This window comes from Pongo pygmaeus, chromosome 14, assembly GCF_028885625.2.
Source record: "Pongo pygmaeus isolate AG05252 chromosome 14, NHGRI_mPonPyg2-v2.0_pri, whole genome shotgun sequence".
Lineage (NCBI taxonomy): Eukaryota > Metazoa > Chordata > Mammalia > Primates > Hominidae > Pongo > Pongo pygmaeus.
The window spans coordinates 57,582,064-57,608,022 of NC_072387.2; the positions used below are offsets into that span (position 1 = coordinate 57,582,064).

The following is a 25,959-nucleotide window of genomic DNA, read 5'->3' on the forward strand; positions in this document are numbered from 1 at the left end:
TTAGAAAATACTTTCGTTTGAATGCAAACAATGATACAACATACTAAAATTTACGATATACTGCTGAAGTAATGATTAAAGGAATACATATCCCCTTAAAAGCCTGTGTTTAAAAAGAAAGCTCTCAAATCAATTATCTAACCTTTTACTTTAAAAAGCTATAAAAAGAAGATAAAACTAAACCCAAAGCTGGCAGAAGAAAACAGTAAAGCTTAGAGCAGAAATAAATGAAATAGAGAACAGAAAAATATAGAAAATCAAAAATACCAAAAGTTGGCTCTTTGAAAAGATCAACAAAATTGCCAACCCTTTTAAGTAGACAAATCAAGAAAGAATGAAGTGTTGGTGGTGCAGTGGTGAGCATAGCTGCTTTTCAAGAACAAAAAAGACTCAAATGACTAAAATCAAGAATGATCAAGAATGAGAGAGTAGACGTTACTACAGATCTTACAGAAATGAAAGGATTATTAATGAATACTATGAACAGTTGCATGCCAACAGATAGTCTAAGTGAACTAGACAAATATCTAGAAAGACACAAAACAACCAAAACTGAATCAAGAAAAAATATAAAATCTGAATACATGTATAACAAGTAAAGAGATTAAATTGGTACCACAGAGAAAAACTGTCCCCAAGGTAAAGCCCAGACCCAGATGGCTTTTTTGGTGAATTCCACCAAATGTTTAAGGGAGAATTAACACCAAATCTAAAACTAAACCAGACAGAGACATCTCAAGAAAACCACAGACCAATATCCCGTATGAATATAGATATAAAATCCTCAACAAAGTACTAGCAAATCAAGTCCATGAACATATACAATTCTATTTTACTTCGTTATGTACATCAACTAAGTGGGGTTTGTAGTAGGAATGTTGAAGTTGGTTCAACATACATAGAACAATCATTGTAATATACCACGTGGTCATCTCAGTAGACTCAAAAGAAGCATTTGACAAAATTCAACACTTTTCATGATAAAAATACTCAGTATACAAGCAATGGAAGGGAACATCCTCAACCTCGTAAAAGGCATCTGCAAAAAAACCACAATTAACATTGTATGGAATGGTGAAAAACTGTATGCTTTTCCTCTAAGATGAGAAACAAAATATGGATGTCCTGCTCTCACCACTTCTATTCAACGTTGTACTGGAAGTTCCAGCCTGGGCAAATAAGTAACTAAAGGAATTAAAGGCCTCCAGTTCGGAAAAGGAATAAAACTCTATTCAAAGAGAACATGATCTTGTAAAAAGAAAATCTTAAAGAATCCACTAAAAAACTATTGGAACTAATAAACAAGTTCAGCAAGGTTGTAGGATATAGGTTCAATATAGAACAATAAATTGTATTTCTATATACTGGCAATGAACAATCTGAAAATGAAATTAAGAAAACTTTTCCATTTACAACAGCATAAAAAAGAATAAAATACTTAGGAATAAGTTTAATGAAAGAAATATAAGACGTATACACTGAAAACCATAAAACTCACTGAAAGAAATTAAGGAAGACTTAAACAAGTGGAAAGACATCTGATGATCATAGATCAGAAGACTTAACATTGTTAAGGTGAAATACTGCCAAATTATACATATCCGATACGTTGCCTACCAAATTCCAAGCTTACTTTTTTGTAGCTATTAACAAGTTGAGCCTAAAATTTGTATGGAAATGCAAGAAACACAGAATAGCCAAAACAATTTTGAAAAAGAACACAGTGGGAGAATTCAGTGTTTCTCCGTTTTAAAACTTACTGCAGGCCGGGTGTGGTGGCTCATGCCTGTAATCTTAGCACTTTGGGAGGCTGAACTGGGCAGATCACTTGAGGTCAGAAGTTTGAGACCAGCCTGGCCAAGATGGTGAAACTCCATCTCTACTAAAAATACAAAAATTAGCATGGTGGTATGCACCTGTAATTCTAGCTACTCAGGAGGCTGAGTCAGGAGAATCGCTTGAACCCGGGAAGCAGAGGTTGCAGTGAGCCGAGATCTCCACTGCATGATCAGCCTGAGCAACGGAGTGAGACTCCATCTCAAATAAATAAATAAATAAAACTTACTGCAAAGCTACAGTAATAAGACAGTGTGGTACTGGCCTAAGAATGGAATAGAATTGAGGGTCCTGAAATAAACTCTTTACATTTATGGTCATTTGGTTTTGACATAGATGCCTGGATGATTCAGCTGGGAAAGAATGGTCATTTCAACAAATGGTGCTGAAACAACTAGATATCCACATGTAAGAGTATGAAATAGGACCTATACTTCATACCATCTACAAAACTAACTCAAAAATCAATTAAAATCCTAAAATAAGAGCTAAATTTTAAGACCGTTAGAACAAAAAGGCATAAATCTCCGTGATCTTGAATTATGGAATTATTTCCTAGATAAAAAACTAAAAAGCACAAGTAAGAGAAGAAAAATGAGATACAGTATACTTCATCAAAATTGAATAATTTTGTGTTGTAAGTTTTGTGTTACTATCAGGAAACAAAAATCCACAAAATTGGAGGAAAAAATCCATAAAATTGGAGAAAATATCTGCAAACTGTATCTGATAAGGGGCTTGTATTCAGAATGTGTGAAGAACTCTTACTTCTAAAAAGACAACCTAATAAAAAGGTGGGCAAAAGATTTGAAAAGTCATTTCCTCAAAGAAGTTGTGTACATGTACAATAAGCGTATGAAAGATTCATAACATCATCAGTCATCAGGGAAATGCAAATCAAAACCACAATGAGATACTGCTTCATACCCATTATAATGGGTAGAATTAAAAAGATAAAAACAAGTGTTAGCAAGGATATGGAAAAATTGGAACCCTCATACACTGCTGGTGGGAATGTAAACTGGTAAATGTACTTTGGAAAATAGCCTGGCAGTTCCTAAGACAGTTAAACATAGTGTTACCCTGTGACCCAGTAATTTCACTCCTAGGTGTATATCCAAGAGAAACAAAAACATATGTCCATGTAAAAAATTGAACAGCATTATTTATATTAGCCAAAAAGTGGAAACACTCCAAATGTCCATCAACAGAGAAATGGATAAACAAAATATGGTATATCAGTAAAATGGAATATTATTATTTGGCTGTAAACTGGAATGAAGCACTTCAGTATATGCCACAATGTGGATAAACCTCAAAAACATTATGCTAAGTGAAAGAAGCCAGTCTTAAAAGTCTACAGACTGGCTAACACGGTGAAACCCCGTCTCTAGTAAAAATACAAAAAATTAGCCGGGTGTGGTGGAGGGTGCCTGTGGTCCCAGCTACTCGGGAGGCTGAGGCAGGAGAATGGCGTGAACCCGGGAGGTGGAGCTTGCAGTGAGCGGAGACTGCGCCACTGCACTCCAGCCTGGGCGACAGAGCGAGACTCCGTCTCAAAAAAAAAAAAAAAAAAAAAAAGTTTACGGAAATTTCTTTTTGAGGTGATAAGAATGTTCTAAAATTTACTGTGGTAGTGATTGTACAGTTCTCTGTGTATACTAAAAACCATGAAATTATAACTCTTTATACGGTAAATTTTATTGTATATAGATTATATCAATAAAAATATTTTTAAAGCCTATTTGCATTTTAAATAAATGTTTATATAATTTAAATGTGATTAACAATCCAGAAATAAGTTGTTATTATTATAAGACTAAGTATTATCAATCTTTCTTTGATAAATGGGTTAAATTTGTGGAGTCAGTTTTAGAATTAAAGCATTAATAGGTTATTTCTAGGTGTATGGGATTTGTACACTGATGCTTGTTTCTTTTATATATACATATATATAAACCGCAAATATACTGACATATTCCAAGATCAGAGCAAAAACAAAATAACTAAAAATGTGGCTTTAAAATAAAATATATTTGTAAACAGCATACTCTTAAATTCTGGCTTGTTAACTGATATTGGATTATCTAGAAGCAGATGCTATTGCAGTTCTTTGTTGATTTGGTTGCTATGGTGATATAGTCATGTACAACAGTAAGCCTACTGTACATTGGATAATTTGATAGAAAACGAGGTTTGAGGTAAGTATTGATGAGTGTACTGGTAATCAGTTGTACCTTTAACATCCTGTCTCTCTGTGTATTTTCACTGGATAAGTATAAAATGACATAAGATGCTACCAGAATAGAGTTTGTAAAGGGTGACTTGTTAGACTAAGGACAATATGAGGTCCAACTTGCCAGTGAAAATTACCTTAGTATTCAGTGAATTGAAACAAATTAGAATAGATTGCTGGAGAAGAAGCTGTTGAATCTTACAGCAGCTGTTGGTACCTGGGGAAGCAGCAGTTGAATGAAAAAAAATCAGAGAATGCAACCAACCGTAAGTAAAGTGGGTTTTAGAAGTGGCTTTACTAGATAAGCAAGTTTATGATTTAATACATCAGTCATATTTTATAATTTATACTTAAATCTTTTGTATTTATTGGTCAAGGAGTAAGATCATGTTACTGTTTTTTAATGTAGGTGCTGATAGAGTATTAAGAGCTACAGATTTGCCAGTTTTAGGGTAAACTTAAAACTATTAACCTTTTACCATAGAATAATTTTATTAAATCAATAGTTGTAGATTAGTTTTGAAAAAATACTGTGATTTAAATGAAAAATTGTAAAAACCACTTTGTAGTTAAAACTGTTAGGACACTAATACTTTAAATATGTAAATTATTTATAAATGAAGTTATTTTAGCTTATAACTTACATTTATTGCTAAAATAATTGTATTTTAGCATATTACCATGAAGGTAAAATCTGTGGAGTCTTTAAAACGCTGTTTTTCTAGTATATTTAGAGTTTTTATAATTTGAATATAGAATTTCAGAGTTTATGAATCTATTAAGAATGATCAGTCCAGCTGCACTCTTTGTGAAATTATAAATGTGGAAATTTTCAGAAGCTGTATTACAAAGAAAGCTATTATAGACTGCTGTAAGACACCTGAAAGAAACATAACTCTTTTACAGACACTAATTATCATTCACCTTTAAAGAGTGTTCTAAGTAATTATATTTTGGTTAATTTTTTAATATGGTTGAAATGACTCTTTCATACAGGTACACACACTTGTCATTTGGGTAATTTGTTGCAGAGTTAGAAATAACTTAACAGTATTTGTTATCTGTATAACTTTCATCACAAAATTTCTGAAACTTAGAATTACTTCAATAAGTTATTTTGACTTGATCCTATTACGTTGTGAGATACTGTCCTAATATGTTTTAATTCTAAATTGCAATATGAAAACTTGTGTTTTTGAGTTTTAGTAAGCATAATGAATTGCTTTTGATATATTGATGCAGTTTATGTAAGAAAACTTATTCTTCTGTGAAGAGACTATCAGCATTTAAGATAAAACTTACTTTATAAAGGTAAGGCAGAAATTTTATTAAAAAGATAAATTAGTTTGTTTTCAAATGCAGGCAGTTTATACTGGAAGCGTTACATGTTAAGGGGGTACATGTTATTGCTCAAATATAAGCCATGTGAGCAGTGAATTCATATTTTAAACTCAATCCTAAAATGGACAAAGTAAATGAGCATGAAAGTGCTTGATTAACAATAAAGTAAAACACAACTTTAAGCTGTGATACTGTAATTATCCCCTTGGGTAATCTTGATACCCTGGACTTATTTTGAATATCAGTTTTTAAAGAATGGTACAATGGTTGAAAAACATGCAAACCCAAATGACATCTGGAAATTGGAATTGATGCTGATATTCTAATTACTGTAAAGTCCTTATATTCTTTTCTTTAAAATAATTGTAAGTGGAAAACATTTTAAGTCTGACTTTTTAATAGAACTGGCTTTAGAAAGAAAGATTTAATTATTGCCAACCCACACATGTGTATATGTTCAATGAGCTACATGGCAGCCATGTGCAGGTAATGACACCTTTTAGTAGGATTGGTAAGAGAATTAAGAACAGATCTACTTATAAGCCATTCTGAAATAAATGAGAACACAAATCCTTAGTTGCATATGTATACACTGTATATACATATATGCAGGCATTGTCTATAAATGTGTTTATGTGGGATAATACCTCATTATATTTTAAGAATCTATTGTATGTCAGGCAGTATGCTGACATACAGAATATACAGAATTTCCCTTTGTAGAAAAGTCACTAAAGTTTACAGTTAAATTAAAAGCTGCACACCTATTAAGTAATAGAGTAGAATTTGAATGTGGAATAATTTGACTCAAAATTCATTTATCTTTTCTGTCAAAATAACTTTATTTCTGTAGAAACAATTATGAAGACAAATGAGCCTAAACAGGAAAAAAAAAATTCTAATTACCACATATTATACCCTGTATTCTGTTTTGTATTTTAATTGGCTGGAACTGTCTCCCTTACTGATTCATCCCTGTATCCCCAGCTCTTCAAAGAGTGCCTAACATATAGTAGTTACCCATTAATTGTTTGCCAAATAAATGAATTAAACGAGCAATTGGTTGACTCTTCTCAGTTGTTTGTCTATATTGTGGTATCAAGCATATATTCTTACTTAGGTTGAGTTATTATCCATCATGGAACTAAAATCCAAATTCAAATTCGTTAGTTTGATAATATTCTTATCTTTTATTTGCAAATCTTAATTTCTATTTTGACTTAAGCTGAAATATGTTATATCAGCCTGTCAGTCTACAGATTGACAAGATCTAGCCAAGTATAGATAAAGCTTAATGCAAAGTTCATGTGATCAAGTTAATTTAATAGCACTTTAATGTATAAATAATTTAGACATATTTGTGAATTGATAGGATATTCAAATGAAATGAATTTCCTAGCTTAACTTCTCAGGAAACTCAGATAATTAGTTCAAATGTAGATATAATGAGATGGAGGTACCTGCAGTTTATCAAGGTGAATAAATCCAGAAAGTAGTTGAAAATGGAATTTTAAAGTTTGGGGCATCCCGAGATATATTGTCTAATACAGTAGCCATTAACCACATGTGGCTATTTAAACTACTAGAGTTAAATAAAATTACAGATTCAGTTTTTCATCCCTACTAGTCATATTTCAAGTGCTCAATAGCCACATACAACTAGAGGCTGTTATATCAGACAGCACAAATGCTATAGGACATTTCTGTCATCACAGAGAGTTCTGTCAGACAGCACTGGTGTTGAAGCTGGAGGAAAGGATTTAGGAGTCATTTGGAGATGGACAGTAGTTAATTCAGCAAACATTTGTTCAGTCTATGTTTTTGTAAATGTACTGTGGTCTCTGTAACTATAAAAACAGATTGACGTCTAAATGTACCACTCTAGTCTCTATAACTGTAAAAATAGATTGAAGTCTTATGAAAAGCTTGTGTTGTAGTGGAGGTGACATCATGTAAACAACTAAATACAATTTAGTGCTAAGTGTCATAATAGAAGGATGTACAGAGTGCTTTGAACCTTAGAATGGGAATAATCTAACTTTGCTTTAGGATGGCAGAATCTTGAAGGACGAGTAGAATTTCTGAAGAAGAAATTCTATGTTCACAGTCATAGTGGTTGAGAAGCCCTGTTTAGGAAAATATTAGCAGAAATCAAGTCCGAACTAATTGTCATGCCAAAGAATAGTAAGTAAGTCACAGACCAGAAAATGAAGGTGAAGCTATTGACCATTAGAACACTACACTGAAAGGAGTAGAACAGATGGATATCTGGAAAGCTAAAGGATCAGTATAGGAAAATATGAAAAGTAAAGAGTGTGCAGATTCTGGACCAGTTCAGGAGAAATCTCATAAGCATTGTGTTCTAGGTATATTCTCTTTCATGTGCGTCCACTTGGCTAGGCTAGAGGCAAGTCCTTAAATTGAAAGATCTATATTGATAAAAAATACTACTACTAACAGCTACTCACACAGCACTTACAATAACAGCGAATATGTGCATAGATAGTGCTTACTATATGCTAGTCACTGTCCTATGCACTTATTATATGTTAACTCATTTAATCATCACAAGAACCCCATGAATGCTGAAGTAATTTGAAGGCCTTTAACCATGGGTTGGAGGAATGAATGGTTTGGCTTAGCTAACCATTGCTAAATGTATGTTATTAACTGTCATTCAAAGACACAAGGCACAGAGGATTTTCTCCTTTATTATTGCTGTCAACCACCAGCAAACATAAAGGAGCAGTTGGATAAGGAGGAGATAGAAGGATTAGGCGTTGCAAATATTTATGTGCTTTCTGTAACTTGGGGGTTGTTATGGGCGGAATTGTCATGTCCCCCCACCACACCCCCTGCCACAACCCAAAATTGATATGTCGAAGTCCTCACCTTCAGTATCTTCAGTACCTCAGAATGTAACTGTATTTGGAGATAGGGTGGAACGGGAGAGTTCCCTGGCCTCACCCCCCTCACAGTACATGCAACAGAGGTATGCCTCTCTGTTCAGCCACTGATAGCTCAGACCCCTTATGGGAGCGGGAGCTCGCAGATGGGCAGGTGCAGGAGCCAGAGCAAGCACTTTGGGCTCTGGCTCCATGGTAGTGTCTACAGGTGGGTGCCTGTGACTCCCAAAGCCCAAGTGGGCATTCTACAGTGCACTCTTTCAGTTTTGCCATCCACAGATGGCTTAAGTGCCTTCTTGGCACCCAGCTTCTTGTGCAGAGTCCAGGAAGAATAAGGACTTGAAGAGTGAATGTGGGGGCTTTATTGAGTGGTAGAAGTGGCTCTCAACAGGATGGATGGGGAGCTGGAAGGGGACCAAGTAGGAAGATTATTTTCCCCTGTAGTTTGGCCGTCTAGCGGCCGATCTCTTCTCTGATTGTCCCCACTGAACTCTTGGTGTTCAGGTGCTCCTCTGCGACACTGTTCTGCCGTTTGTCTGCTCTTCTCCTTCTGGAGCCTGGGTTTGGGATTTATATGGGTACAGGATAGGGGGTGCGGTGGGTCAAAAGACAACTTTTTGGGCATGAAAACAGGAATGCCTGTTCTCACTTAGGGCCACAGGTATCCAGGCTTGAGGGTGGGGCCTTTGCCAAGGAACTGCCCTCTTCTACCCACTATTTCCCTGTTTCCTGTCCATATCATTTTCCCCCTCTAAAGAGAGGGTGAGCCCTAATCCAATATGGCTGGTTTCCTTATAAGAACAGGAAATTAGGACATAGGCACATACAGAGGGAAGACACAGGGAGAAGATGCCATCTACACGTCATGGAGAAAGACTACAGAAGAAAACAATCTTGCCAACACCTTGCTCTGAGACCTCTAGCCTTCAAAATTGTGAGAAAATAAATTTCTGTGGTTCTTTTTTATGGCAAACCTAGCAAATTAATATGGTAGCCAAGATAATTTATTTGTAAATATTGGGAACATGAATATATGTTTTTGAATTCTGGGTTGATTTACTGTATCTACTAAATCCTTCACCAAGTTTTAGAAGTAGAGATGTGAGATGTTTACTTTGTTGTTCTCAGACCTAACAATGTGTGTGAAGAATGCAAGTCATGTTCCTTTTGGGATGAGGCGAGAAAGTTAACTTATATCTGTAAAATTGATGCCATTCATAAACATTTTTCTTTAATTTTTTTCTGTAATTTGGTTTTGTAGTTTTTTTTGTGCAAAAATATAGGTGAACAAGAAGTTAGGGGAAAAATACAGATTCTTCACCCCCCAGAGAGGGACCTGAATACATATACAGTATTTTGAAAAAGTCCCAGGACAATTCTAAGACATCATCCCTTCCATCTGGTGCACATCTTCTCATCTGATAGATTTTGGTGGTGCTGTGAGTCAGATGTAATGTTATTTTTCCTATTCTCTTTTGTATGTAAGAAACTTTGATAGAAATTAAGTAAAATTGAAGTAGAGGACCAAGGAATTGTGTAGTACCATTGGAATGTAAAATAATATTTTTCAAAGTTAGTAAGGTATACTTTATGCATAGGTGTAATCTTTTCTATAATACCAATCTTTTGAATAATACCAATAATTTTCTGTTAATTTATTTTTTAAAATCTGGATTGTACTAAATGATATCTCAGACATCACTTAGCTCTAACTTTTCCCAAGCTGTAGGCTCTGTTTGTTTAGAGGTTCCTGTCAGGCTTGCTTGTCTCTGGTATCAGTGCTCCCTTGTCCTTCCTCACTCCAGAGATATCTTTTGCTGCTGTCCTGCTTTTTTGAAACTTAGTTTTCTCCCCCAAGTAAATAATTTTATATGTGAACCTCTTAAATCTTATCTATCCTCTTCTGTAACTTCTCCAAGCCATCGTTATCTTTTTTATCGTTTATTAAGAATTGTAGTGAGCATTAAATTTTAGTCATATTTTTCTGTATTTTTGTAGTCTTAACTAACATATATACTGGGCATATTTATAACTGTAATCAGTGACTTTTCATTATCATACTTTTTCTGTTTTTGTTTTTTGTGTTTTTTTTTTCCGAGAAGGAGTTTCGCTCTTTTTGCCCAGGCTGGAGTGCAGTGGCACGATCTCGGCTCACTGCAACCTTCACCTCCCAGATTCAAGCGATCCTCCTTCTTCAGCCTCCCATGTAGCTGGGATTACAGGCATGCGCCACCATACCCTGCTAATTTTGTAATTTTGGTAAAGACTAGGTTTCATCATGTTGGCCAGGCTGGTCTTGAACTCCTGACCTCAGGTGATCCGCCTGCCTCAGCCTCCCAAAGTACTGGGATTACAGGCATGAGCCACGGTGCTGGCCATGTTATTTTTTAATGTAACAGTTTTGTGTACATATTTTCATATATCATCATAGGACACTTGTAAGTATAACTTAAAGGTCTACATGGTATGGCATTATTTGCAGTCGTGGTAAATTCTTATCTGCCCTTTGGTAGTAGCCGCCTTACCAAAGACATGTTTTAAGCATATGTTTATCTGTTATTCAAGAAGTAATGTAATTATTAGTAGTACTGAATAACTAAATTCAGGATACACTAAAAATGCTCACTAATTCTATATATCTCTGTTTAAGATGCTTAAAGTTGGACTGTTGACATATATTCAGACAATAATTTTTATCAATTGCCTACTCACCCATTATCGGCACTAATAACTCAACTCAGACATTAGAAGTTCCCACCATTTGCACTTACGGATGGCAAAGGAAAACTCCTACGTATTGCACCAGTAGAGCAAGGTCTTAAAAATGCCACCAAATCTATGCTAGAAATGAAAGAAGTGAAGGAAACTGAAGAGAGAAACAGTGCAGAATTTTTACAAATGGTGTAATGAAAACTGTCAGATCTGAATTCTGATCTTTAAAATAGTTGGGAGTTGGAAGATCAGCAGTGCATTTGAGATAAGTGCAAACTTAAGAGGATGGTTATTTGTTTCTATGAAATTTAACGATATTGAAGGATTTAGTTTTTAAAAGTCTAATAAAGTATAATCATTTTATGATAGTATATTTGTAAAATGTGCTCTATAATATACCCCTGTGCAAATAGAGACATCAATGATAAGAATCACAGAATGATGGCTAATTTACCAGGGTTCCTCACCTGTCACACTTCTACGAGTTACTTGGTTTACAGGATTTTTGTAGTCATTTCATTTATGATTATTCTGGAAACAGTTTTTTTGACATATTTTATCTCAGGTAATATAACTAGTTTATAATTTGTAGTTCTCCTTTCACTCTTCTCTCTGCTCATCATATTGTACTATTATAATGAGATTATGGAAAATTCCACTGCATTTGTGGCAGATGAATGTAAAATAGCATAGGAATCCAGAGAATTTGAAGATATATGAGTCCTGCATTTTGGAGCTGGCCAAAAGTTTGATTATTTGCCAGAAACCTGTGAGTGGGCGTAGCATTTAGACAGGGACCTTTATTCCAAAGTAGCCCTGGTTTAATCTGGCATGTTGGCGACAGTACATACTACACATACATCTGTGTATGTTAATTTCTTCTAATCTCATACTTTCAATTTAGTCTTTTAATAATTCCCTAAAATAACTATTTCAGTTGGTATTTACTCAGTGGCCTAACTTGAATCCTATGACTCTTTCTCTGCCATACCATGAAGGCAGTTAGTTTTGTCTGTTTTGTTTACTACTCTATCCTAATTATCTCACACAAAACCTCACATGTTACAAGACCTGAGTAACTGATTGTTGAATGAATTCATCAATTCGACACCCTTCCTAGTCCTCCCTCTTCAGTTGTTTATTCATTGAACGAAAGTTTATTGAAAACCTATTATTGGCTAGGCACGGTGGCTCACGCCTGTAATCCCAGCACTTTGGGAGGCTGAGGCGGGCAGATCACCTGAGGTCAGGAGTTTGAGACTAGCCTGGCCAACATGGCGAAACCCCATGTCTACTAAAACTACAAAAATTGGCTGGGCGTGGTGGTGGGCATCTGTAATCCCAGCTACTCAGGAGGGAAAGGCAGGAGATTTGCTTGAACCCAGGATGCGGAGGTTGCAGTGAGCCAAGATCATGCCACTGCACCCCAGCCTGGGCAACAAAGCGAGACTCTGTCTCAAAAAAAAAGAAAGAAAACCTGTTATCAGCCAGGCTCTAAGGCATGGAATTTTATAAGACAAGTTGAAGTGTTTGGTTTCATAGTGAGCTTTTATTCTAGTGGAGTGGAAACCACTCAATATAAAACCACATAATTGCACAAAATAATTTCAGATAGTGATGAGTACTAGGTAAAAAATAAAATATATGTGAGGGGTATATATACCCTACAATTTGGTCGTCAGGGAGCGTCTTTCTGAGGAGATGACATCTGACATATGGGAGTAAAAAGGAACCAGCCTTATAAAGATCTTGGGAGAAGAGCCATAATTTTAATATTCCCCTAAATACAACTTATATATTAATAGAAAGATATTTATAAAATCCATTGTAAAGCCATCTACTTGCATCACATCCTCCAAGATTTGAGTATGTCCTTGGGACGAAAAACCCCAGGCTGGAAAAGGTAAGTACTTTTTTTCTTGTATTTTTTCTCCTGGTTATCTTTGATTACTCTTTGTCATCTTTGGTGACTGTGATTACTCTTACAACTATTTTATCATCTTCCAGCATTTCTTTGTTTTCTGATTCGCTATTTCTGCTCATATTTTTGTTTCCTTCCTTTTATTTTCGTTGGATTAGCTATGCTTTTTCTCACTGAGTTGGACACTTAACATACTAATTTTCAGCTGGGTACAGTGGCTCATACCTGTAATGCCAGCACTTTGGGAGGCCAAGGTGAGAGGATCGCTAGAGCCCAGAAATTTAAGACCAGCCTAGGCAAGATAGTGAGACCCTGTCACTACAAAAAATAGAAAAAATTAATGAGGTATGGTGCTGCATGCCTGTGGTCCCAGCTGTAATACTTGGGTGGCTGAGGTGGGAGGATTGCTTGAGCCAGAGAAGTTGAGACTACAGTGAGCCGCAATTGTGCCACTGTACTCCAGCCTAGGCAACAGAGACCCTGTCTCAAAAAAAAATTAATTGTTGTTGTAAGTATTTAGAGTTCTGTATTTTTTGATAAATACAGTGTTGTCTGCATCCTAAGGTTTTACTGTAGAATGTTTTGGTTACAGTTCGTTTCTGTTCCTTTTCTATTTTTCATTATAATTTTTTCTTTTACCTATGAATTATTGAAACTTTTACAGACATTTTCTGTTTTTTTTTTGAGAGCCAGGGTCTCATTCTGTCACCAAGACTGGAATGCAGTGGTACAATCAAGGCTCACTTCAGCCTTGACCTCCTGGGCTCAAAGAATCCTCCCACCTCAGCCTCCCAAGTAGCTGGGACTATAAATGTGTGCCACCACACCCAGCCAATTTATTTTTTTTTAATGTTTTGTAGAGACAGGGTCTTACTGTGTTGCTTAGGCTGGTCTTGAACTCCTGGGCTCAAGGTATCCTCCCATCTTGGCTCCCAAAGTATTGGAATTACAGGTGTGAGCCACTGGACCCATCCTGCAAACATATATTTTTTAAGCTTTTAAAAAATTTTATTTTTAACTTTTGTGTACATTGAAGACATTTAATACTAATTTCTTTGAAATTTGTGAAACTTGATTTGTGCTGTTCTGTGTGGCCCATTCTTAAGTTTTTTTGCTCCACTTCTTTATGTGCTTGTAATGAAAGTATATATTTAAATTGTTAGGTGCAGTGTTCTTTCCAAGACCATTTAGGTCAAACTAATTGATAATGTTGTTCTGATATTCTATATCCTTGATAATATTTTGTCTTCTTGTTCTGTTAATTACAGAGATAAGTATTAAAACATCCTGTCATGATAGTGTAATTGGAATATGATCCTTGTAATTTTTTTAATTCAATTTGATTTTCTTTTTTTAAGTAAGCAAAACTTTGGCCATTTTTTTTTCTAAGTCTTAAGGTTTATTTATACTAATGATTGCATTCTACAATGCTTTATAATTTATATTTACAACCCCCCATAAATTTTTTGTATTCTGGATTATTCCTTCACATTTTCTGATATTCGGCGTAATGATCAAGCACACTTCATATACATTGGCCCCTCTCCTTCAGCAACTCAAAAGATTAAATAAATACTGTAGAAAAAATGAAGAGATGACCTGAAGACTTGATCATCTACATCTATGTGACAAAAGAGTCAGTTCTTTGTAATGAAATACTGTAAGAGTGAAGAATTAACAAATTGTTTGTAGTTTACCAGAAAAGCATATTAACTCTTTTCAAAAACCACTGAATAAAAGTAAAATGAATCCTTTAAGTAGCATTCTAATTAGCAGACTGGTTTCCATATCACATCATTCTCATAGTCTTCTGTTGTCATGTCTTCTTCCATGTCTCCTTGGGATGAAAAGGGCTGAGGCTGGTTGGCAGGTAATTCATTCTCACTATTCTGACCCGAAGATACCAGGTTTTGGGTTCAGTGGTTTGAGTGAGTTCACCCAGAGCTTCCTCCTCAAACTTTCCTCCATTAAGCTGTGCCTCCTCTCTGCTGTCAGAGTCTATTATTCCATGCTCCCCGTCAAGTAGGGCTTCCATTTTCAATCTTCCAAAGTGTTGCTCCAGAGGGAGCTTTCCAATGTCTTGGATGAAAGAAATCTGAGGCCGGGCGTGGTGGCTCACGCCTGTAATCCTAACACTTTGGGAGGCTGAGGCGGGTGGATCACAAGGTGAGGGGTTTGAGACCAGCCTGACCAACATGGTAAAACCCTGTCTGTACTAAAATTACAAAAATTAGCCAGGTGTGGTGGCACGCGCCTGTAGTCCCAGCTACTCAGGAGGCTGAAGCAGGAGAATCACTTGAACCTGGCAGGCAAGAGGTTGCAGTAAGCTGAGATCGCGTCACTGCGCTCCAGCCTGGGCGACAAAGTGAGACTCTGTCTCAAAAAAAAAAAAAAAAAAAAAATCTGAGCTTGATTTCTCATTTGAATGGTTAACAGAACAAGATACAGCAATAGCTAAGTTTGGAGGCATAAAGCTGGTAGGCAGAAGTCAGGAAAAATGCTTTTGTTGCCAGCCCATTTTTTCAATACTTTTTATGTATTAGAAACTGCTGGTGTTTGTGCAAGGTTCAAAAACTTGATCGTTCTCCTTGGCAATGAGCAAACCCTCAAGATTTGTTGAAATATATCACATCTTTCATAGCTGTAGATGTACTACCCTGAGTAAAGAGCATGTATTCTTTTCACAAATGAGGATATCTGCAAAACTCAGAAATTCACTGGCTCTCATAAGATTTTTCCTTTCCTTTCCTTTCCCCTTTCCCTTTCCTTTCCCTTTCCCTTTCCCTTTGCCTTTCCCTTCCCTTTCCCTTTCCCTTTCCTTTCCCTTTCTTTCCCTTTCCCTTTCCTTTCCTTCTTTTTTAGTGGAATCTCACTCTGTCACTCATGCTCGAGTGCAGTGGTACCATCTCGACTAACTGCAACCTCTGTCTCCCAGGTTCAAGCAATTCTTCTGCTTCAGCCTCCCAAGTAGCTGGGACTACAAGTGCGTGCCACCATGGCTGGCTAATTTTTGTATTTTTAGTAGAGATGGGATTTCACCGTGTTGCCCAGGTTGGTCTCAAACTCCTGACCTCAAGGATCCACCCACCTCAGCCTCCCAAAGTGCTGGGATTGCAGGTGTGAGCCACCACGCCCAGCCAAGATATCTACTTTCATTTAAAAAAAAATCTCTGTAGTTTTGGTGAAGATATAAATTAAATAAATAACCCTCCTGGCATGTGTGACATTTCTACTACTTCCTCAGTTTGAACAAGTAATATATCCCATACCATACTCTCTTAAATGAGAAGGCAACAAAGATGAGTCTAGTTCTGTTAAGGATGCTCTACTACAATACAGTTTTTCCTAAAGCTCTGAAGAGAAACAGAGAAACAACTTTGCCACCAATAGCTTGGACCTCTTGATTTTCAAAAACCCTGTCAGGATGTTTTCTTTGTTTTGATTTTGACAGCATAGCATCTGATTTTAATGACAGTCCTTTTTTTTTTTTTTTTTTTTCATTGTCAAATAAATTGTCCTTTTCCTTTGAGGGAGAAAACTGGAGGCTGTTTCTTACACTTTAGATACGTCCTTGACAGAGCAATTCTAGAGAAGTTTTTATCAGGGACAATACTTTTTCCTTCATTCTTGTTACAATCTAAAGTCAGTATTCAATTAAGAACTTTTATCATAATTGTTGCCACAGGGTTGAAGCTAATATTTGAGATAGAACACTCTTCTTGAATTACTCTGGGAAACAATAACCTTTGATTATTTCCATTGAGACTGTCAGAAATTATAAATGTAAGAGGACATTGGGCAGTCTGCACATTTTCTTAGAACTTCATGTAAAGTATCAGAATCTCAACAGAACTAATCAGGTAAATCTTCAACCAAAATTATGTTCTTATCAGTCCTCAGATCATCTCCAAGCATTTGTAGCTTGCGATACTTTGTTGCCCTTAGTAACAACTCTTTGTAAACTGAGATCTAAGACTGATAGGGAAATATAAGGCAGCTTGATTCAGGATTAAACATCTTGAAACAATCTTTTTGGAAGTCTGTTAAAACTGGATTAATCCACTCTTGTACTTGAATACCATGCTTCTTTGATAGTATTTTTATAGTAATTGTCTTTCCACATCTAAAAGGACTTGTTATGAATAAAATAGATATACCCTGTTTGGGTTGCCTTTCTAAGACTTGAACTTTTATCCATGTTTCAACTTCAGTTATCTTATGCACATCAAGTTCATGCAGAGTTTCTGGTTTATATTTATACACCCATGATTCATTTTCAGACAGATATTCTTTTAAATTTTTTAGAGCATAAATCTGTTCTAAGGAAGATAACTTTTTTTCTATGTGGAAATCTATTACTTTCTAACATTTTTTTCTTGTATGACATGAGTGATTCACACCTAATGATGTAGTGATAGTATTCTCACTGTTCTCTGAAAAATCATCACATGATGAGTCTACCCAGTCTTCTGCCTTTGTGGAATGTAAACCAAAAAGTATCTAAGGAAAGTCTCTTTTTAAAAAGTTAAAAAGTTTTTTTTTTATTTCAGTAGGTTTTTGGGAAACAGTTGGTGTTTGCTTCCGTGAATACATTCTTTAATGGTAATTTCTAAGATTGTGGTGCACCCATCATCTGAGCAGTATACACTGTACCCAATGTGTAGTCTTTTATCCCTCACCTTCCCCCACCCATTCCCTTGAGTCCCCAAAATCCAATGTATCATTCTTATGCCTTAAACCAAACATATGTTTGGTTTTCCATTCCTGAGTTACTTCACTTAGAATAATAGTCTCCAGTTCCATCCAGATTGCTGCAAGTGCCATTATTTTATTTTTTTTAATGCCTGAGTAGTATTCCATGGTGTATATATGCCACATTTTCTTTATTCACTCATTGATTGGTGGACATTTGGGCTGGTTACATACTTTTGCAATTGCGAATTGTGCTGCTATAAACATGCATGTGCAGGTATCTTTTCTGTACAATGAGTTCCTTTCCACTGGGTAGATACCTAGTAGTGGAGTTGCTAGATCAAACAGCAGATTTACTTTTAGTTCTTTAGGGGATCTCCACGCCGTTTTCCATGCCATAGTGGTTATACTAGTTTCCATTCCCCACAACAGTGTAAAAGCATCTATTATTTTTTGATTTTTTTGTTATGGCCATTCTTGCAGGAGTCAGTTGGTATTGCATTGTGGTTTTGATTTGCATTTCTCTGATTATTAGTGATGTTGAGCATTTTTCCATAGGCTTTTTGGCTATTTGTGTATCTTCGAGAATTGTCTGTTCATGTCCTTAGCCCACTTTTTGATGGGATTGTTTGTTTTTTTCTTGCTGATTTGTTTGAGTTCTTTGTAGATTCTGGATATTAGACCTTTGTCGGATGTATAGCTTGTGAAGATTTTCTCCCACTCTGTGGGTTGTCTGCTAACTCTGTGGATTATTTCTTTTGCTGTGCTGAAGCTTTTTAGTTTAATTAAGTCCCATCTATTAACCCTTGTTTTTGTTGCATTTGCTTTTGGGTTCTTGGTCATGAAGTCTTTGCTTAAGCCAATGTCTAGAAGGGTTTTTTTCTCAGTGTTATCTGCTAGAATTTTTATGGTTTCAAGTCTTAGATTTAAGACTTCGATTTATCTTGAGCTGATTTCTGTATAAAGTGAGAGATGAGGATCCAGTTCCATTCTTCTACATGTGGCTTGCCAATTATCCCACCACCATTTGTTGACTAGGATGTCATTTCCTCACTTTACGTTTTTGTTTGCTTTGTTGAAGATTAGTTGGCTGTAAGTATTTGGCTTTATTTCTGGGTTTTCTATTCTACTCCAATGATCTGTGTGCCTATTTTTATACCAGTACCATGCTGTTTTGGTAACTTTATAGTGTAGTTTGAAATCGGGTAATGTGAAGTTTCCAGATTTGTTCTTTTTGTATAGTCTTGCTTTGGCTATGTGGGCTCTCTTTTGGTTCCATATGAATTTTAGGATTTTTTTTTTAAGTTCTGTAAAGAATGATGGTGGTATTTTGATGGGAATTGCATTGAATTTGTAGATTGCTATTGGCTGTATGGTCATTTTCACAATATTAATTCTACCCAATATTCTATATAGTAATATTAATGAATTAATATTAATTCATGAGCATGGGATGTGTTTCTATTTGTGTCATCTGTGATTTCTTTCAGCAGTGTTTTATAGCTTTTCTTGTAGACGTCTTTCACCTCCTTGGTTAGGTATACTCCTAAGTGTTTTATATTTTTGCAGCTATTGTGAAAGAAGTTGAGTTCTTGATTTGATTCTCCGCTTGGTTGCTGCTGGTGTATAGCGCACCTACTGATTTGTGTATATTAATTTTGTATCCTGAAATTTTGCTGAATTCATCTACCAGTTCTAGGAGCTTTTTGGATGAGTCGTTAGGGTTTTCTAGGTATATGATCATATCATCAGCAAACAACAACAGTTTGACTTCCTTTTCACCAATTTGGATGCCCTTTATTTCTTTCTCTTGTCCGATTGCTCTGGCTAGGACTTCCAATATTACGTTGAATAGAAGTGGTAAAAGTAGGTGTTCTTGTCTCATTCCAGTTCTCAGGGGGAATGCTTTCAACTTTTTCCTGTTCAGTATAATGTTGGCTGTGGGTTTGTCATGGATGGTTTTTATTACCTTAAGGTATGTCCCTTCTATGCTGATTTTGCTGTCTTAATCATAAAGCGGTGCTGGATTTTGTCAAATGCTTTTTTCGCATCTATTGAGATAATCATGTGATTTTTGTTTTTAATTTTGTTTATGTGGTGTATCACATTTATTGACTTATGTATGTTAAACCATCCCTGCATCCCTGGTATGACACCCACTTCATCATGGTGGATTATCTTTTTAATATGATGTTGGATTTGTTTAGCTAGTATTTTGTTGAGAATTTTTGTCTTTGTGTTTATCAGGGATATTGGTCTGTAGTTTTCTTTTTTTGTTTTGTCCTTCCCTGGTTTTGGTATTAGGGTGATACTGGCTTCATAGAATGATTTCAGGAGGATTCCCCCTTTCTCTTTCTTTTGAAATCGTGTCGGTAGGATTGGTACCAATTCTTCTTTGAAGGTCTGATAGAATTCAGCTGTGAATCCATCTGGTCCTGGCCTTTTTTTTTTGTTTGCAATTTTTTTCATTACCGATTCAGCCTCTCTTCCTGTTATTGGTCTGTTCAGAGATTCTTCATCTTCCTGGTTTAATCTAGGAGGCTGTATATTTCCAGGAATTTATCCATCTCCTCTATGTTTTCTAATTTATATACGTAAAGATGTTCATAGTAGCCTTGAATAATCTTTTGTATGTCTGTGGTATCAGTAGTAATAGCTCCTGTTGTGTTTCTAATTGAGCTTATTTGGATCTTCTCTTCTTTTCTTTTTTCTTTTTTTTTTTTTTGAGGTGGAGTCTTGCTCTGTTGCTCAGGTTGGAGTGCAGTGGCGTGATCTCAGCTCACTGCATCCTCTGCCTCCCAGGTTCAAGCGATTCACCTGCCTCGGCCTCCTGAGTAGCTGAGTTTACAGGCATGTGCCACTATGCTCGGCTAATTTTTGTATTTTTAGTAGAAACAGGGTTTCACCATGTTGGCCAGGCTGGTTGTGAACTCCTGACCTCAGGTGATCCACCTGTCTTGGCCTCCCAAAGTGCTGAGATTACAGGCGTGAGCCACCACGACCAGCCTTCTCTCTTCTTTTCTTGGTTAATCTCGCTAATGGTCTATCAATTTTATTTATCTTTTCAAAGAACCAGTTTTTTGTTTCATTTATGTTTTGTATTTTTTTTTGTTTCCATTTGGTTCCACTCTGATGTTCGTTATTTCTTTTCTTCTGCTGAGTTTGGGTCTGGATTGTTCTTGTTTTTCCAGTTCCATGAGGTGTGAACTTATTTAGATTGTCTATTTGTGCTCTTTCAGACTTTTTGATGTAGATATTTAATATGATGAACTTTCCTCTTAGTGTTGCTTTTGCTGTATCCCAGAGGTTTTGATAGGTTGTGTCACTATTATCATTCAGTTCAAAGAAGTTTTTAATTTCCATCTTGATTTCATTTTTGACCCAGTGATTATTCAGAAGCAGGTTATTTAATTTCCATGTATTTGCATGGTTTTGAGTATTCCTTTTGGAGTTGATTTCTGATTTTATTCCACTGTGGTCTGAGAGATTACTTGGTATAATTTCGATTTTCTTAAATTTACTGAAACTTGTTTTGTGTCCTATCATATGGTCCATCTTGAAGAATGTTCCATGTGCTGATGAATAGAATGTATATTCTGCAGTTGTTGGGTAGAATGTTCTGTAAATATCTGTTAAGTCCATTTGTTGTAGGGTATAATTTAAGTCCATTATTTCTTTGTTGATTTTCTGTCTTGATGATCTGTCTAATGCTGTCAGTGGGGTATTAAAGTTCTCCACTATTACTATGTTGCCATCTATCTCATTTCTTAGGTCTAGTAGTAATTGTTTTATAAATGTGGGGACTCCAGTGTTAGGTGCATATATATTTAGAATATATATGTTTTCTATATATTTTCCTTTTGGAGTAGTTTCCTTTTGGAGTAGTTTTCCTTTTGGAGTAGTTTTCCTTTTGGAGTAGTCCTTTTATCATTATATAATGTCTCTCTTTGTCTTTTTTAACTGCTGTTGCTTTGAAGTTTGTTTTGTCTGATACAAGGATAGCTGCTCCTACTCCTACTTCTGGTGTACATTTGCATGGAATGTCCTTTTCCGCCCCTTTACCTTAAGTTTATGTTAGTCCTTATATGTTAGGTGAGTCTCCTGAAGACAGCAGGAACTTGGTTGGTAAATTCTTATCTATTCTGCCATTCTGTATCTTTTAAGTGGAGCACTTAGGCCATTTACATTCAATGATAGTATTGAGATGTGAGATACTGTTCTATTCATTGCGCTATTTGTTGCCTGAATATCTTGGGGTTTTTTTGTGTGTTTTTTTTTTTTCATTGTGTTATTGTTATATAGGGTCCTGTGAAACTTATGCTTTAAGGAGGCTCTATTTTGGTGTATTTTGAGGATTTGTTTCAAGATTTAGAGCTCCTTTTAGCAGTTCTTGTAGTGCTGGCTTGGTAGTGAATGAATTCTCTCAGCATTTGTTTGTCTGGAAAAGGCTGTGTCTTTCCTTCATTTGTGAAGCTTAGTTTTGCTGGATACAAAATTCATGACTGATAATTGTTTTGTTTAAGGAGGCTAAAATAGGACCTCAACCCCTTGTAGCTTGTAGGGGTTCTGCTGAGAAATCTGCTGTTAATCTGATAGGTTTTCCTTTTATAGGTTACCTGATGCTTTTGCCTCACAGCTCTTAAGATTCTTTCCTTTGTCTTGGCGTTAGATGAGTTGATGACTATGTGCTTAGATGATAATCTTTTTGTGATGAATTTCCCAGGTGCTCTTTGTGCTTCTTGTATTTGGTTGTCTAGATCTCTAGCAAGGCTGGAGAAGTTTTCCTTGACTATCCCCTCAAATATGTTTTCCAAACTTTTAGGTTTCTCTTCTTTGGGAACACCAAATATTCTTAGCTTTGTACGTTTAACATAGTCCCAAACTTCTTGGAGACTTTGTTCATATTTTTAAATTCTTTTTTCTTTATCTTTGATGGATTGGATTAATTCAAAAGCCTTGTCTTCAGGCTCTGAAGTTCTTTCTTCTGCTTGTTCGATTCTATTGCTGAGACTTTCCAGTGCATTTTGCATTTCTCTGAGTGTGTCCTTGATTTCCAGAAGTTTTTATTGTTTTTTTATTCATATTTATGCTATCTATTTCACTGAAGAATTTTTCTTTCATATCCTGTATCATGTTTTTGATTTCTTTAAGTTGGACTTCACCCTTCTCTGGTGCCTCTTTGATTAGCTTAATAATCTACCTTCTGAATTCTTTTTCTGGCAATTCAGAGATTTTGTCTTGGTTTGCATCCATTGCTGGTGAGCTGGTATGATCTTTTGGGGATGTTAAAGAATCTTGTTTTGTCATGTTACCAGAATTTTTCCTGGTTCCTTCCCATTGGGGTAGGCTATGTCAGAGGGGAGATCTGGGATTCAAGGGTTGCTGTTCAGATTCTTTTGTCCCATGGGGTCCTCCCTTTGATGTGGTATTCTCCCTGTTCTCTTATGAATGGGGCTTCCTGAGAGCTGAACTTTTTTTTTTGATCTTCTGGGTCTAGCCACTCAGTGGAGGTACTGGGCTCCAGACTGATACTGGGGAGTGTCTGCAAAGAGTCCTATGATATGATCCATCTTCAGGTCTTGCAGCCGTGGATAGCAGCACCTGCTCCGTTGGAGGTAACAGGGGAATAAAGTGGACTCTGTGAAGGTCTTTGGTTGTGTTTTTATTTAGTGTTCTGGTTTTGTGTTGGTTGGCCTACAGCCAAGAGGTGGCACTTTCAAGAGTGCATCAGCTGTGGTCCTATAGGGAGGATGCAAACTTGCCCTAGGGACATCTGGTTAAGTTTTCAGGTTTCTCAGGTGGTGGGCAGGGCCATAGAGCTCCCGAGAGATTACGTCCATTGTCTTCAGCTACCAGGGCAGGTGGAGAAAGACCACCAGGTGGGAGCAGGGATAGGCATGTCCGAGCTCAGCCTCTCCTTGGGCAGGGCTTGCTGTGGCTGCTGTGGGAGATGAGGGTGTGGTTCCCAGTCCAATGAAGTTATATTCCGAGGGGGTTTACAGCTGCCTCTACTGAGTCATACAGGTCACTAGGGAAGTCTGGGAAAGCCGGCACTCACAGGCCTCACCCTGCTCCCACTCGGCCGCAGTCCTGAAGGCCAGTCTCACTCCAACTGTAACTCCCCAACAGCACCGAGTCTATTTCTAGGCAGCTAGTGACTAGGGCTGAGTACTTGCCCCAGATCATGAGCCTCCCCATTCAGAAAGCAAAAAGACTCACAGTTTTTCGGCATCTTGGGGAGCCTGCAGTGGTGATACAGTTCCTTTAGAGGGTCTGTGGATTCTCCCGGCTTTCTTAGTATGTTTCTTGGTAGTTCTTGAAGCAAAAGTTTATGACATGAGTCTCCACATACTGTTCTGTCTGAGTGGGAGCTGCAAGCTAGTTCTGCCTCCTGTTTGCCATCTTAATCCTGAGACAGGTCTCAAACAGTTTAGAAATTTATTTCATTAGGGTTACAGATCATGATTCATGACACAGCCTCAGGATGTCCTGTGAACATGTGCCCAAGATGGTTTGGTTATAGCATGGTTTTCTATGTTTTAGGGAGACATGAGACATCAGTCAGTACATGTGAGGCATGCAGTCAGTGGTTTGGTCTGGAAAGGTGGAATAACTCAAGGGGTGTTGGGGGGTGGCTTATAGGTCATAGGTGGATTCAACTATTTTCTTATTGGTTGAAGGAGCTATTATAAGACCTGGAATCAATAGAAAGAAGCGTCTAGGTTAAGGGGTTGTGGAGACCAACGTTCTTATGTAGATGACGTCTCATATGGGGCCACCCCCAGAGGCAATAGATGGCAAATATTCCCTATTCAGACCCTTAATAGGTGCTAGACCACTCAGCCAATCTTTTCAGAATCAGAAAAAGTTCTGGAAGGGGAAGAAGATTCTCTAGAATGTAAATTTCCCCCACAACAGCTTTGTAGGGCCATTGCAAAATATGTCAGAGAAACATATTCTGAGGTAAAATACTTTGGTTTCTTTCAGGGCTCTGCTGTCATGTGATGCTACACTAGAGTCAGGTTGGAGTTTGGTATCTTGTTTCTGCAAAGAGTCTGTTCTGTCAGTCTTAGGATCTCTATTTTAATGTTAATGCTGGTCAGTTGTGTGCCTGAACTCCAAAGGGAGGAGAGTATAATGAGGCATGTCTAACCACTCCTTTCCCTTCATAGTCTGAACTAGTTTTTCAGGTTCAGTTGGGTCCTCTTGGCCTAAAAGAGGGTCCTTAGTCCGGTAGGGCACTTAGAATTTTATTTTTAGTTAACAGAAAGATGCCTTTGGTCTAAGAAAGTTTTGACATTATAAACTTTAATAGTTCATCTGTAGTATACAACCTGTAGTATATTAAAATATAATTCATTTCCATTAAAAAGAATGTAATGGTTGATGCCAGATTCCTGAAAGGAGACATCAGAGGTAGAAGATACATTCAGGACCATTTCTATCAGACCCACTACCGCCCCACACATTGCACAGAGGATATTAAACTCAAACTTCATTCAACAGAATCTTGTAATCAGTATTGAGCCATACTGAGCATGCATGTCCCTGCTCCAGGCTGTGCCCAAACCACCTTGGGCACATGTTCTCATAGTGCATGTTTCTGCACTCTCACCTTTCTCGTCTCCAGATGGGATGGGCAGGCTGGAAGGAAGAACAGTAAGAGCCCAGGAAGGCATGAAGGCAGAGATGGACTCACATCTCTATGACATATATACAATATAGCCATGGTCAAGGTGGCCTTATTCTCCCAGAGCAGCATCCCCTCATGGGCAGAGAGGAGCTCAAGCCCTGCTTCAAGTGGAAGGGCAATTGCCTGGCCCTACCCAGGATCAATGCTGAGCCCCTCGGAGTTCCTGCTTCCCAGGGACCCTGTTTATATTTTATATTTATATTTGGATTTATTTCTAACTTTATTTTTCTTTCTATTCACTCTACTTTTTTCTCTTTTTCTACTTCATTTGTGGTGAGGGTCTTTTAGTGCTAAACTCAATTTTTACCTGAGATATCTTTATTTCATTTTCTTTTTGAATTACAGTTTAGAAATATGATTAATTTCTAGGTTGATAGTTGTTTTCTTAAAATTCTGAATATACTAGTACATTGTATTTCACTGTGGCAGTTGGGAAATTTGCTCTTCTTTTTTTTTTTTTTTTTTCTTTTTTAGAGACAGGGTCTCACTCTGTTGCCCAGGCTGGGGTGCAGTGTCACAATCAAGGCTCACTTCAGCCTTTGCCTCCTGGGCTCAAGGAATCCTCTTGCCTCAGCCTCCCGAGTAGCTGGGAATACAAGCATGCACCACACTACACGCAGCT

General features: G+C 36.9%; 1 protein-coding gene and 1 pseudogene across 2 annotated transcripts in view; one reads left to right on the top strand and one right to left on the bottom strand.

Annotated features, from left to right (window-relative positions):
* The window catches only part of FNDC3A (fibronectin type III domain containing 3A), a 224,862-nt gene that overhangs the window by 59,732 nt on the left and 139,171 nt on the right, over window positions 1-25,959 (top strand). The window lies entirely within an intron of this gene.
* LOC129011910 (cell cycle checkpoint protein RAD17-like) lies at window positions 14,722-18,043 on the bottom strand (annotated as a pseudogene).